This window comes from Nerophis ophidion, unplaced genomic scaffold (assembly GCF_033978795.1).
Source record: "Nerophis ophidion isolate RoL-2023_Sa unplaced genomic scaffold, RoL_Noph_v1.0 HiC_scaffold_90, whole genome shotgun sequence".
Taxonomy (NCBI): Eukaryota; Metazoa; Chordata; class Actinopteri; order Syngnathiformes; family Syngnathidae; genus Nerophis; species Nerophis ophidion.
In genome coordinates, this window is record NW_026907012.1 from 242,501 (window position 1) to 255,000 (window position 12,500).

Below are 12,500 nucleotides of genomic sequence, written 5' to 3' on the forward strand. Positions count from 1 at the left end.
GCACCTGGGTAACCGGCTGACGCCGGCCGGTGGGGGCCGCTCCGATGGCAAGTCGTGGTTACCAAAAGGTTAGAGGGGAAAAGGGAAAGGGAGGTGTCCGGGGGCGGTCGTCACAAGTGACCTGGGCGGCGTCGGGCCCAGGATTTTATCCGTGCGGTAAATGGCGGAAACGTGTCCGTCATAGCGCCCCCTAGTCGGGCACGCAGTAGGACCGAGCCCCTGTCGCTCCGGCCCTTGGAAAGCCCCGTGAGGCTGGGTCAAATCGGGTCTTTCAATTTTTATGTTTGTCCATCCAGGGTGTCCGTGTCCCCTGATGTGTCCGTGATAGCGCCCCCTAGGCGGGCACGCCGTAGGACCGAGCCCCTGTCGCTCCGGCCCTGGGAAAGCCCCGAGAGGCTGGGTCGAATAAGGTCTTTCAATTTTTTTATGTTTGTCCACCCAGGGTGTCCGTGTCCCCTGGTGTGTCCGTCATAGCGCCCCCTAGGCGGGCACGCCGTAGGGCCGGGCCCCTGTCGCTCCGGCCCTGGGAAAAGCCCCGAGAGGCTGGGTCGAATCAGGTCTTTCCATTTTTTATGTTTGTCCACCCAGGGTGTCCGTGTCCCCTGGTGTGTCCGTCATAGCGCCCCCTAGGCGGGCACGCCGTAGGGCCGAGCCCCTGTCGCTCCGGCCCTGGGAAAAGCCCCGAGAGGCTGGGTCGAATCAGGTCTTTCAATTTTTTATGTTTGTCCACCCAGGGTGTCCGTGTCCCCTGGTGTGTCCGTCATAGCGCCCCCTAGGCGGGCACGCCATAGGGCCGAGCCCCTGTCGCTCCGGCCCTGGGAAAAGCCCCGAGAGGCTGGGTCGAATCAGGTCTTTCAATTTTTTATGTTTGTCCACCCAGGGTGTCCGTGTCCCCTGGTGTGTCCGTCATAGCGCCCCCTAGGCGGGCACGCCGTAGGACCGAGCCCCTGTCGCTCCGGCCCTGGGAAAAGCCCCGAGAGGCTGGGTCGAATCAGGTCTTTCAATTTTTATGTTTGTCCATCCATGGTTTAAATGTCCCGAAATGTGTCCGGGATAGCGCCCCCTGGCCGGGCGCGCACTCAGGACCGAGCCCCTGTCGCTCGAGTCCTGGAAGTCCTTAAGAAAGAGGCTGGTCTGAAATCAGGTCGAAAAAATTTTTATGTTTGTCCATCCATGGTTTAAATGTCCCGAAATGTGTCCGGGATAGCGCCCCCTGGCCGGGCGCGCACTCAGGACCGAGCCCCTGTCGCTCGAGTCCTGGAAGTCCTTAAGAAAGAGGCTGGTCTGAAATCAGGTCGAAAAAATTTTTATGTTTGTTCTTCCAGGGTGTCCATGTCCCTAAATGTGTCCGAGATAGCGCCCCCTAGGCGGCCACGCATGTCCGCGTGAGCCCCTGTCGCTCAGAGCCTGGAAGAACCATTCGAAAAAAGAACCATCGAAAAGAGGGGGAAAATCCAACTTTTGAGTCCCAAAATAGCTCACTTTGACTCGGACACATTTCCTGCCAATTCGGCCTGTCTAAGCCTGGCGCACCTACTAACGTGATGGGGGTGTTTTGGTAGACCTGGTAAAAACAGGGAAAATCGAAAGAGGCTTAAAGTAGGCTAGAACTCAAGCCTCTCTCGTTGTTGGACTTAGAAAAAATCCGGCTCGAAAAATAAATCCCATTGAAATGCATTGGGCTTGGCGCTGGGATTTTTTTCTAAGTATGTGAACGAAAGAGGCTAAGGAGGCTGGAAGTTAGGCCTCTCTCGTTGTTGGACTTAGAAAAAATCCACTTTTTTTGCACGGGATTTTTTCTAAGTGTCACATGGAAGAGGCTAAACAGGCTGGAGGCCAGGCCTCTCTCGTTGTTGGACTTAGAAAAAATCCCAAAAGTGGACACTCTGACAAAATCACGCATGTTGACACTTAGGCAAAAAATCCAACTTTTGCTCCACGGAAGAAAGAGGCTAAGGAGGCTGGAACTTAGGCCTCTCTCGTTGTTGGACTTTGAAAAAATCCACTTTTTTTGCACGGGATTTTTTCCAAGTGTCTCATGGAAGAGGCTAGACAGGCTGGAGGCCAGGCCTCTCTCGTTGTTGGACTTTGAAAAAATCCCAAAAGTGGACACTCTGACAAAATCACGCATGTTGACACTTTGGCAAAAAATCCAACTTTTTTGGACTTGGCCCGGCTTTTCTTCCATTTGTCCCCCACTTGGGCTGGTTCACTCCTGGGTATCTTTTGGTCATTCCCGGGGGCCCCGGAGCTCGCGCAGCTCGCTGCGGGACTTCTGGAACTCCATCCTGGGTAGGATTTTTAAACAATTTCGGACCTTTTTCCAACTTTTTCTCAAATTGTCCCCCACTTTCGCTGGTTCACTCCTGGGTATCTTTTGGTCATTCCCGGGGGTCCCGGAGCTCGCGCAGCTCGCTGCGGGACTTCTGGAACTCCATCCTGGGTAGGATTTTTAAACAATTTCGGACCTTTTTCCAACTTTTTCTCAAATTGTCCCCCACTTTTGATGGTTCACTTCTGGGTGCCTTTTGGTCATTCCCGGTGTTCCTGCGGCTCGCGCAGCTCGCTGCGGGGCTTCTGGAACTCCATCCTGGGTAGGATTTTTAATCAATTTCGGACCTTTTTCCAACTTTTTCTCAAATTGTCCCCCACTTTTGATGGTTCACTTCTGGGTGCCTTTTGGTCATTCCCGGTGTTCCTGCGGCTCGCGCAGCTCGCTGCGGGGCTTCTGGAACTCCATCCTGGGTAGGATTTTTAATCAATTTCGGACCTTTTTCCAACTTTTTCTCAAATTGTCCCCCACTTTTGATGGTTCACTTCTGGGTGCCTTTTGGTCATTCCCGGTGTTCCTGCGGCTCGTGCAGCTCGCTGCGGGACTTGTGGAACTCCATCCTGGGTAGGATTTTTAATCAATTTCGGACCTTTTTCCAACTTTTTCTCAAATTGTCCCCCACTTTTGATGGTTCACTTCTGGGTGCCTTTTGGTCATTCCCGGTGTTCCTGCGGCTCGCGCAGCTCGCTGCGGGGCTTCTGGAACTCCATCCTGGGTAGGATTTTTAATCAATTTCGGACCTTTTTCCAACTTTTTCTCAAATTGTCCCCCACTTTTGATGGTTCACTTCTGGGTGCCTTTTGGTCATTCCCGGTGTTCCTGCGGCTCGTGCAGCTCGCTGCGGGACTTGTGGAACTCCATCCTGGGTAGGATTTTTAATCAATTTCGGCCCTTTTTCCAACTTTTTCTCAAATTGTCCCCCACTTTTGATGGTTCACTTCTGGGTGCCTTTTGGTCATTCCCGGTGTTCCTGCGGCTCGCGCAGCTCGCTGCGGGGCTTCTGGAACTCCATCCTGGGTAGGATTTTTAATCAATTTCGGACCTTTTTCCAACTTTTTCTCAAATTGTCCCCCACTTTTGATGGTTCACTTCTGGGTGCCTTTTGGTCATTCCCGGTGTTCCTGCGGCTCGTGCAGCTCGCTGCGGGACTTGTGGAACTCCATCCTGGGTAGGATTTTTAATCAATTTCGGACCTTTTTCCAACTTTTTCTCAAATTGTCCCCCACTTTTGATGGTTCACTTCTGGGTGCCTTTTGGTCATTCCCGGTGTTCCTGCGGCTCGCGCAGCTCGCTGCGGGGCTTCTGGAACTCCATCCTGGGTAGGATTTTTAATCAATTTCGGACCTTTTTCCAACTTTTTCTCAAATTGTCCCCCACTTTTGATGGTTCACTTCTGGGTGCCTTTTGGTCATTCCCGGTGTTCCTGCGGCTCGTGCAGCTCGCTGCGGGGCTTCTGGAACTCCATCCTGGGTAGGATTTTTAATCAATTTCGGACCTTTTTCCAACTTTTTCTCAAATTGTCCCCCACTTTTGATGGTTCACTTCTGGGTGCCTTTTGGTCATTCCCGGTGTTCCTGCGGCTCGCGCAGCTCGCTGCGGGGCTTCTGGAACTCCATCCTGGGTAGGATTTTTAATCAATTTCGGACCTTTTTCCAACTTTTTCTCAAATTGTCCCCCACTTTTGATGGTTCACTTCTGGGTGCCTTTTGGTCATTCCCGGTGTTCCTGCGGCTCGTGCAGCTCGCTGCGGGACTCGTGGAACTCCATCCTGGGTAGGATTTTTAAACAATTTGGTACTTTTTCCTCCTTTTCCTCCATTTTTCCCCCACTTTCGCTGGTTCACTTCTGGGTGCCTTTTGGTCATTCCCGGTGTTCCTGCGGCTCGTGCAGCTCGCTGCAGGGCTTCTGGAACTCCATCCTGGGTAGGATTTTTAAACAATTTGGCACTTTTTCCTCCTTTTCCTCCATTTTTCCCCCACTTTCGCTGGTTCACTTCTGGGTGCCTTTTGGTCATTCCCGGTGTTCCTGCGGCTCGTGCAGCTCGCTGCGGGACTTGTGGAACTCCATCCTGGGTAGGATTTTTAAACAATTTGGTACTTTTTCCTCCTTTTCCTCCATTTTTCCCCCACTTTCGCTGGTTCACTTCTGGGTGCCTTTTGGTCATTCCCGGTGTTCCTGCGGCTCGTGCAGCTCGCTGCGGGGCTTGTGGAACTCCATCCTGGGTAGGATTTTTAAACAATTTGGTACTTTTTCCTCCTTTTCCTCCATTTTTCCCCCACTTTCGCTGGTTCACTTCTGGGTGCCTTTTGGTCATTCCCGGTGTTCCTGCGGCTCGTGCAGCTCGCTGCGGGACTTGTGGAACTCCATCCTGGGTAGGATTTTTAAACAATTTGGTACTTTTTCCTCCTTTTCCTCCATTTTCCCCCCACTTTCGCTGGTTCGCTTCTGGGTGCCTTTTGGTCATTCCCGGTGTTCCTGCGGCTCGTGCAGCTCGCTGCGGGACTTGTGGAACTCTACCCTGGGTGGGATCATATGATTTTCAACCCATTTTGGACCTTTTTCCCGACTTTCCCTCCATTTCCCTCCCACTTTCGATGGTCCACTCCTGGGTGTCTTTTGGTCATTCCCGGGACCCGGGAAGCCTCGGGCCTGCGGCGGGACTTGTGGATCTCCATGCTGGGCATGATTTTATGAGTTTTCTGGACTTTCTCTTCCCCGGGACCCGGGAGGCACGCGGCTGGACGTTATGCCCCCTAAAATCCCTCCCTTTGCTCGTAAGGCCAATTTTCCTCCGGATTTACTCTCTATAGACCCCAAGGAAAAAAATACCCGACCGGCGTCCATTTTTGACATCGGTCTCCAATCTAGGGCACGCGGGCCGAAAGCGGTACGCCGGTTCCGAAATCCGGCCCCCGCATTTTTTGGGTATTTTTTGAAAAAAATGGCATTTTTGGGACCGGGGGGACTTGCTGGACTCAGTCCCGGGTGCGGATTTTGAAAACTTTGAGGACTTTTGGATTTTCCCCCAGCTTTTCTCCCCCACTTGCAGTTTGACTTTGCGGGGTGCGTTACGGCTGTGCCGGGCGTCCCTGGACTCGGGTGGCCAGCTGCGGGGCTGGTGGGGGACTGATTTTTGAACACTTTGAGGACTTTTGGCTACTCTGCCAGCTTTTCTCCCCCACTTGCAGTGTGACTTTGCGGGCCTTGTTACGGAGGTGCCGGGCTTCCCTGGACTCGGGTGGCCAGCTGCGGGACTCGTGGGACTGATTTTGGAACACTTTGAGGACATTTAACTTCTTTCCCAGCTTTTTTCCCCTCCACTTCCAGTTTGACTTTGCGGGGTGCGTTATGGACGTGCTGGGCATCCCGGAACTCGGGCGGCCGGCTGCGGGACATTTTGCCCTCCTCCAAACCCCAGCCCTCTTTGTTTATCATGCCTATTTTCTGCTGGACACACACCCTCTCTTTTGAGCTGCCTCTTTTTTTACATTTGGATATGATTTATTGATGAATGGATTTGTTTTCCCCTTTTTAAATGATGGTTGATGTCTACCTTTTTAATACTTGCTTCTGGCTGCAGCCGAGACTTACAGTGTGATGCATCCAACCCCAACCCTGGTTTTTGTTTCCCTTAAAAACTTGGGGAAATGGACAGCTTTTTGGGGGGGCACTTCCAGCAAATGGAGGGACCTATTTGGAATTCCCCACCCGGGTGGAGATCCACGGCGAGCCGGCCTTCCTAAAGGGACAGCAACATGGACACTCTGCCATCATTGCAGCTTCTTTTTTTTTTTGGGGCACTCTGTCATATTTCCAGCTTTTTTTCGTGCTGACTTCCAGCAAATAGAGGGACCTGTTTTGAATTCCCTACCCGGGTGTAGATCCACGGCAAGCCGGCCTTCTTAAAGGGACAGGCACCCCCCTGTCCCTTGACACCTGCTTCCCTCCTCGGCGTCACCGAAATCCCACAAAATGACTGAAAATAGGACCCCAAATGACATCACTCGGTCCGGTTCTTTGGGTCTCACTCGGGGGCTTCTTTGACTCTGGAAGGCATGGTGAACCAAAAGTAGACACTTGGAAAAAATCCCCACTTTACAAGTTGACACTTTGAAAAAAAATCCCGACTATATAAGTTGACACTTGGAAAAAATCCCCACTTTATAAGTTGACACTTGGAAAAAATCCCCACTTTATAAGTTGACACTTGGAAAAAATCCCGACTTTATAAGTTGACACTTAGAAAAAATCCCCACTTTATAAGTTGACACTTAGAAAAAATCCCGACTTTATAAGTTGACACTTAGAAAAAATCCCCACTTTATTTTGGAAAGGTTGGTACACCAAAAGTGGACACTTAGAAAAAATCCCCACTTTATTTTGGAAAGGTTGGTACACCAAAAGTGGACACTTAGAAAAAATCCCGACTTTGACTTTCGCAGGTCTATTACACTAAAAGTTGACACTCTGTCATATTTCCAGCTTTTTTTTGTGCTGACTTCCAGCAGATAGAGGGACCTATTTTGAATTCCCTACCCTGGTGCAGAACCACGGCAAGCCGGCCTTCCTAAAGGCACAGGCACATGGACACTCTGCCATAAGTGCAGCTTTTTCTTCTAAGGGTGCAGCGGCGGCGGAAGTCCACCGGAGGGCTCCAAATCCCCGCTTTCCTTTTTAGGCTTAAAGTGGCTTTTCCCTCCTTAAAAACTTGGGGAAATGGACAGCTTTTTGGGGGGGGGGGCACTTCCAGCAAATAGAGGGACCTATTTGGAATTCCCCACCCGGGTGGAGATCCACGGCAAGCCGGCCTTCTTAAAGGGACAGGCACATGGACACTCTGCCATCATTGCAGCTTCTTCTTTTTTTTTTTCCCCTGTCATATTTCCAGCTTTTTTGTGCTGACTTCCAGCAAATAGAGGGACCTGTTTTGAATTCCCTACCCGGGTGTAGATCCACGGCAAGCCGGCCTTCTTAAAGGGACAGGCACCCCCCCTGTCCCTTGACACCTGCTTCCCTCCTCGGCGTCACCGAAATCCCACAAAATGACTGAAAATAGGACCCCAAATGACATCACTCGGTCCGGTTTTTTGGGTCTCACTCGGGGGCTTCTTTGACTCTGGAAGGCATGGTGAACCAAAAGTGGACACTTGGGAAAAAAATCCCCACTTTACAGGTTGACACTTGGAAAAAAATCCCCACTTTATAAGTTGACACTTAGAAAAAATCCCGACTATATAAGTTGACACTTAGAAAAAATCCCCACTTTATTTTGGAAGTGTTGGTACACCAAAAGTTGACACTTAGAAAAAATCCCGACTTTATTTTGGAAGGGTTGGTACACCAAAAGTTGACACTTAGAAAAAATCCCGACTTTATTTTGGAAGGGTTGGTACACCAAAAGTTGACACTTAGAAAAAATCCCGACTTTATTTTGGAAGGGTTGGTACACCAAAAGTTGACACTTAGAAAAAATCCCAACTTTTACACTTAGAAAAAATCCAGCTTTTTGTTGCTGACTTCCATCAAATAGAGGGACTTTTTCCATGTTTCTTAACCGGGTGTCGATCCAAGGCGGGTGGGCCTTCTGGAAGCGACACCCTCCTTGACACTTAGAAAAAATCCAGCTTTTTGTTGCTGACTTCCATCAAATAGAGGGACTTTTTCCATGTTTCTTAACCGGGTGTCGATCCAAGGCGGGTGGGCCTTCTGGAAGCGACACCCTCCTTGACACTTAGAAAAAATCCAGCTTTTTGTTGCTGACTTCCATCAAATAGAGGGACTTTTTCCATGTTTCTTAACCGGGTGTCGATCCAAGGCGGGTGGGCCTTCTGGAAGCGACACCCTCCTTGACACTTAGAAAAAATCCAGCTTTTTGTTGCTGACTTCCATCAAATAGAGGGACTTTTTCCATGTTTCTTAACCGGGTGTCGATCCAAGGCAGGTGGGCCTTCTGGAAGCGACCCTCTCCTTCACACTTAGAAAAAATCCAGCTTTTTGTTGCTGACTTCCATTAACTAGAGGGACTTTTTTCATTTTTCTTAACCGGGTGTCGATCCAAGGCGGGTGGGCCTTCTGGAAGCGACACCCTCCTTGACACTTAGAAAAAATCCAGCTTTTTGTTGCTGACTTCCATCAAATAGAGGGACTTTTTCCATGTTTCTTAACCGGGTGTCGATCCAAGGCGGGTGGGCCTTCTGGAAGCGACACCCTCCTTGACACTTAGAAAAAATCCAGCTTTTTGTTGCTGACTTCCATCAAATAGAGGGACTTTTTCCATGTTTCTTAACCGGGTGTCGATCCAAGGCAGGTGGGCCTTCTGGAAGCGACCCTCTCCTTCACACTTAGAAAAAATCCAGCTTTTTGTTGCTGACTTCCATTAAATAGAGGGACTTTTTCCATGTTTCTTAACCGGGTGTCGATCCAAGGCGGGCGGGCCTTCTGGAAGCGACACCCTCCTTGACACTCTGTCATATTTTCAGCTTTTTTGTGCTGACTTCCATTAAATAGAGGGACTTTTTCCATGTTTCTTAACCGGGTGTCGATCCAAGGCGGGTGGGCCTTCTGGAAGCGACACCCTCCTTGACACTCTGTCATATTTTCAGCTTTTTTGTGCTGACTTCCATTAAATAGAGGGACTTTTTCCATGTTTCTTAACCGGGTGTCGATCCAAGGCAGGTGGGCCTTCTGGAAGCGACCCTCTCCTTGACACTTAGAAAAAATCCAGCTTTTTGTTGCTGACTTCCATTAAATAGAGGGACTTTTTCCATTTTTCTTAACCGGGTGTCGATCCAAGGCAGGTGGGCCTTCTGGAAGCGACCCTCTCCTTGACACTTAGAAAAAATCCAGCTTTTTGTTGCTGACTTCCATTAAATAGAGGGACTTTTTCCATGTTTCTTAACCGGGTGTCGATCCAAGGCGGGCGGGCCTTCTGGAAGCGACACCCTCCTTGACACTCTGTCATATTTTCAGCTTTTTTGTGCTGACTTCCATTAAATAGAGGGACTTTTTCCATGTTTCTTAACCGGGTGTCGATCCAAGGCGGGTGGGCCTTCTGGAAGCGACACCCTCCTTGACACTCTGTCATATTTTCAGCTTTTTTGTGCTGACTTCCATTAAATAGAGGGACTTTTTCCATGTTTCTTAACCGGGTGTCGATCCAAGGCAGGTGGGCCTTCTGGAAGCGACCCTCTCCTTGACACTTAGAAAAAATCCAGCTTTTTGTTGCTGACTTCCATTAAATAGAGGGACTTTTTCCATTTTTCTTAACCGGGTGTCGATCCAAGGCAGGTGGGCCTTCTGGAAGCGACCCTCTCCTTGACACTTAGAAAAAATCCAGCTTTTTGTTGCTGACTTCCATTAACTAGAGGGACTTTTTCCATGTTTCTTAACCGGGTGTCGATCCAAGGCAGGTGGGCCTTCTGGAAGCGACACCCTCCTTCACACTTAGAAAAAATCCAGCTTTTTGTTGCTGACTTCCATTAAATAGAGGGACTTTTTTCATTTTTCTTAACCGGGTGTCGATCCAAGGCAGGTGGGCCTTCTGGAAGCGACCCTCTCCTTCACACTTAGAAAAAATCCAGCTTTTTGTTGCTGACTTCCATTAAATAGAGGGACTTTTTCCATGTTTCTTAACCGGGTGTCGATCCAAGGCAGGTGGGCCTTCTGGAAGCGACACCCTCCTTGACACTTAGAAAAATTCCAGCTTTTTGTTGCTGACTTCCATTAACTAGAGGGACTTTTTTCATTTTTCTTAACCGGGTGGTGATCCAAGGCAGGTGGGCCTTCTGGAAGCGACACCCTCCTTGACACTTAGAAAAAATCCAGCTTTTTGTTGCTGACTTCCATCAAATAGAGGGACTTTTTTCATTTTTCTTAACCGGGTGTCGATCCAAGGCAGGTGGGCCTTCTGGAAGCGACACCCTCCTTGACACTTAGAAAAAATCCAGCTTTTTGTTGCTGACTTCCATTAACTAGAGGGACTTTTTTCATTTTTCTTAACCGGGTGGTGATCCAAGGCAGGTGGGCCTTCTGGAAGCGACACCCTCCTTGACACTTAGAAAAATTCCAGCTTTTTGTTGCTGACTTCCATTAACTAGAGGGACTTTTTTCATTTTTCTTAACCGGGTGGTGATCCAAGGCAGGTGGGCCTTCTGGAAGCGACACCCTCCTTGACACTTAGAAAAAATCCAGCTTTTTGTTGCTGACTTCCATCAAATAGAGGGACTTTTTTCATTTTTCTTAACCGGGTGTCGATCCAAGAATGGTGGGCCTTCTGGAAGTGACACCCTCCTTGACACTTAGAAAAATTCCAGCTTTTTGTTGCTGACTTCCATCAAATAGAGGGACCTATTTGGAATTCCCCACCCGGGTGGAGATCCACGGCAAGCCGGCTTTCCTAAAGGGACAGGCACATGGACACTATTCGCAGCTTCTTTTTTTTTTTTTGGCACTGACTTCCAGCTAAGGGTGCAGCGGCGGCGGAAGTCCACCGGAGGGCTCCAAATCCCCGCTTTCCTTTTCAGGCTTAAAGTTGCCTTTCCCTCTTTAGAGCCTTGGGCAAATGTACAGCTATATTTTGTGCTGACTTCCAGCAAATAGAGGGACCTATTTTGAATTCCCTACCCGGGTGTAGATCCACGGCAAGCCGGCCTTCTTAAATGGACAGGCACCCCCCTCCCGGAACACCTGCTTCGCTCCTCGGCGTCACCGAAATCCCACAAAATGACTCAAAATAGGGCCCCAAATGACATCACTCGGCCCGGTTGTTTAGGTCTCACTCTGGGGCTTCTATGACCCTGGAGGGCATGGTACAGCAAAAGTGGACACTTAGAAAAAATCCCGACTTTTAAAAGTTGACACTTAGAAAAAATCCCGACTTTATTTTGGAAGGGTTGGTACGCGAAAAGTTGACACTTAGAAAAAATCCCGACTTTGTTTTGGAAGTGTTGGTACTCCAAAAGTTGACACTTAGAAAAAATCCCGACTTTGTTTTGGAAGGGTTGGTACTCCAAAAGTTGACACTTAGAAAAAATCCCGACTTTGTTTTGGAAGGGTTGGTACTCCAAAAGTTGACACTTAGAAAAAATCCCGACTTTGTTTTGGAAGGGTTGGTACTCCAAAAGTTGACACTTAGAAAAAATCCCGACTTTGACACTTAGAAAAATTCCAGCTTTTTTTCCCTCTGACTTCCATTAAATAGAGGGACTTTTTTCATGTTTCTTAGCCGGGTGTCGATCCAAGGCGGGCGGGCCTTCTGGAAGCGACACCCTCCTTGACACTTTGTCATATTTTCAGCTTTTTTGTGCTGACTTCCATTCAATAGAGGGACTTTTTTCATGTTTCTTAACCGGAATGTGATCCAAGGCGGGTGGGCCTTCTGGAATGGACACCCGCCTGGACACTTAGGGTTAGGGTTAGGGTTAGGGTTGGGATTAGGGTTAGGGTTAGCGGGGCGTTCTTGAAGGGACTCCCTCCGGAACACCTTGTCATATTTCCAGCTTTTTTCCTCTGACTTCCATCAAATAGAGGGACTACTTTTGACTTATCGACCCGGCTGGTGATCCAAGGCCGGGGGGCCTCCTGGAAGGGACCCCCGCCTGGACACCTAGGGTTAGGGTTAGGGTTAGGGTTGGGATTAGGGTTAGGGTTAGGGTTAGGGTTAGCCAGCTTTTTGTTGCTGACGGCGGGTGGGCCTTCTGGAAGCGACACCCTCCTAGATACTCTGTCATATTTGCAGCTTTTTGTTGCTGACTTCCATTAAATAGAGGGACTTTTTTCATTTTTCTTAACCGAGTGGTGATCCAAGGCGGGTGGGCCTTCTGGAAGCGACACCCTCCTTGACACTTAGAAAAATTCCAGCTTTTTGTTGCTGACTTCCATTAACTAGAGGGACTTTTTTCATTTTTCTTAACCGGGTGGTGATCCAAGGCGGGTGGGCCTTCTGGAAGCGACACCCTCCTTGACACTTAGAAAAAATCCAGCTTTTTGTTGCTGACTTCCATTAACTAGAGGGACTTTTTTCATTTTTCTTAACCGGGTGGTGATCCAAGGCGGGTGGGCCTTCTGGAAGCGACACCCTCCTTGACACTTAGAAAAAATCCAGCTTTTTGTTGCTGACTACCATCACATAGAGGGACTTTTTTCATTTTTCTTAACCGGGTGTCGATCC